Source organism: Microtus ochrogaster, linkage group LG2 (genome assembly GCF_000317375.1).
Source record: "Microtus ochrogaster isolate Prairie Vole_2 linkage group LG2, MicOch1.0, whole genome shotgun sequence".
In the NCBI taxonomy this organism is placed as follows: Eukaryota; Metazoa; Chordata; class Mammalia; order Rodentia; family Cricetidae; genus Microtus; species Microtus ochrogaster.
This window is the reverse complement of record NC_022028.1, coordinates 50,837,068-50,840,150: the sequence shown is the minus strand read 5'-3', so window position 1 is coordinate 50,840,150 and position 3,083 is coordinate 50,837,068.

Genomic DNA, 3,083 nt, shown 5'->3' with positions numbered 1-3,083 from the left:
AAAAGCAAGTCAGGCTGGAAATGTTGGCTGATCTGGGCGAGTGTTTGCTTAGCCTGCACTAATCCCTGGGCTAAAAACTGGAGCATCTGTGTGAACCAGGCGTGGTAGGGCCTCGTGTACTCCCTGAATTCTGAAGGAAGAAGTTCAAGGCTATCCCTGGCTACTAGGGAGTTCAAGGACAGCTGGGGCTAAATGGGATCTTGTTTTAGAAAAAAGAAAAGGAAAAGAAGAAGAAAAAGGAAGCTCTCAGCGCCTTTGACAGTTCCCAGTGTTTCCCTTCTCGGGAGCGTTGGCCTTGATGGAAAAACCTGGTTTATCCTTGGTGAGAAAGAGCTAGAGGTGGCCCTGGGGTCAGCAAACGGGAGCCCGGGGAGGCCCTGGGAGGCTGAGATCTGATGCTTTGTGGCTGGTCTCTGGCCAGCAGCCTCCTGGGGTCCTCCCCAAGGACTGCAGAAGGCCTGAGGGAACAAAGGGGTGCTCATTTAGCTTGGACGAAACCCAAGTTTCATCTCCAGCACCACATAAACCAGGCACGGGGATGGGGGGCAGGTATCCAATCCTAAATTCAAACCTCTGATCAGAAATTAAGGTTATTGTCAGCTGCATAGTGGGTTAAGGCCAGCCTGGACTACCTGAGATGAGGTTAGTTAGCCTCTTGCTGGAGATGGAGTCTTTCATCCCAACACTCAGGGTGATCCTGAGTTTGAGGCCAGTCGGGACTAAGCAGCAAGTTCTAGGCTAGCCTGGATTACATTCCAAGAATTATCTTAGAAGAAGAGGGGGAAGAGGAAGGGAAGAGGGGAGGGAGGAAGGGAAGAAGAAGAAAGGAAAGAAAGAAAGAACCTCACAAAAAACAAAACAAACAAAACCCACTATGAAACAAAAATGAAGACTCTACTACCACTTGGCAGCCCTTCCTGTCAGTTGGGAAAACAGGCTGACCAGCCCTTCTGTTCACAGAGGGTCTGCTTGTACTCACTCCACAAGTAAATGGAGCATCTGCAACATACTGGGTGTTGTTCTAGGTGTTGGGAAAAAAGCAGCCATGAAATAAATATGGAGTTCCATGTCCTGGGGAGAGGACAGAGGAGGTAACTGTGCACAGGTAATCAGAGAATAAAATGTTACGGAAGAAACGCAGGGGCTGGAGTAAGGCTCAGTGGTAGCATTTGCCGGGCAGGCACAAGGTCCTGAGCTTGATCCTCACTAAGTGCCCGTGCCCAAAGACAAGTGGATGGGAAGGGGTGGGGAGAAGGGCCAGAACCTGGGCCATGTGAGGAAGGCATTGCTACTAAATGACTTTCTTTTTTTTTTTTTGGTTTTTCGAGACAAGGTTTCTCTGTGGCTTTGGAGCCTGTCCTGGAACTAGCTCTTGTAGTGGGGTCTGGCCTCCGACTCACAGAGATCCGCCTGCCTCTGCCTCCCGAGTGCTGGGATTAAAGGTGTGCACCCCCACCACCCGGCTTTACCTGGCTTTTTATGTGAGGGCTGGGGATTTGAATACTCAGCAAGCTCTCTTACACACCAAGCCACCTCTCAGTCCGTGGCCAGACTCTTTGGGAACTTGCTGCTTCAGTGATTACTGCAGACAGAATGGGGCTCGATGGTTAACAAAGAGTATGTCCTAACATGGCTTCATCATGCCTGAGGGATAACAGAGTGTGTGTTCTAACACAGCTTCAGCATGCCTGACAGATAACATAGAGTGTGTTAACACGGCTTCATTATACCTGACAGATAACAGAAAGTGTGTTCTAACGGCTTCATGGATGCTTTGTAGCCATCAAACAAGTCCCAGTCAGGTGGTGGCAGTACACGCATTTAATCCCAGCACTCAAGAAGCGGAAACAGAAGGATCTGTAAGTTCAAGGTCAGCCTGGTCTACAGGACGAGCTCCAGGACAGCCAGTGCTACACAGAGAAATCCTATCTCCAAACCCAAACCCAAACCAAGTCCCTTCTGCATTCCTGTTTTCTCTCATAAGCCTGTTCCACCCCGGCATCTTTGAGGTCTCTCTCCAAGCCTGTAAGCAGCCTCTGGATACACCCTAGCAATCCATTTTGTCTTAGATCCAATCCCTCACCACCTTTACCTCCAGCCCAGGCTCCAGTCTCATCTCTAAGTCTTGCTCAGGCTATTGTAGAGCAGCTCCTGGCTGATCTGCCCTGTGCCACCCTTCTCCGTCTACAGACAAGCCTCTGCCAAGACACCTACAGGGGGCTTTGTGGTTGTTCTGGGTTTTGAGTCAGGGTCTCACTGTGTAGCTTTGGCTGGCCGGCCTGGAGCTCACTTTGTAGACCAGCGATGGATTCACAGACGTCCATAAGCATCCAAATGCTGGGGTTAAAGTGGGTGGCAAGCAGCACACCTGGCCTTGTAGACCAGGCTGGTCTCGAACTCACAGAGGGTCTCACAGTATAGCCCAGGCTGTCCTGGAACTCATTCTGTAGACCAGGCTGTCCTCAAGATCTACCTGCCTCTGCCTCCCAAGTGCTGGGATTAAAAGCATGCACCACCACTGCCCGGTCACTTAGAATTCTTAATTTTTTTTTTCGAGACAGGGTTTCTCTGTGGCTTTGGAGCCTGTCCTGGAACTCACTCTGATAGACCAGGCCGGCCTCGAACTCTCCCAAGTGCTGGGATTAAAGGCGTGCGCCACCATCGCCCGGCGAATTCTTAATTTTTTAAATATTAGCAATTAGGGGGTTTATGGGACTGGAGTAGTGGTGGTTTGAGGTGTGGGGAAGCTGAGGTGAGGGAAGGCAGGCTAAGGTCACATGTGCTCTGCACACACAGGAACCCACTTCACTGCTCTTTGGAGGAAGTGTGCGCCTTTCGCGTGATCTAAGGGTTGAGTGTTGGGCTAGCTGAAGTCAAAAGGTCACCTACAGGACACCCTCACAGTCATAGGTCAGGGGTCAAGGGTATCAGTCTACCTGAGCTATCTTCAAGTTCCTGAAAATAAATAAATAAACAACTTAGGCAACTGTCTTTGTTATGACCTGTGGTCAGAGATGACATCACCGCAGACCTAGCAGGGACAGAGCTCCACTAAGCTCTGACATCTATTTTTTTTTTTTTTT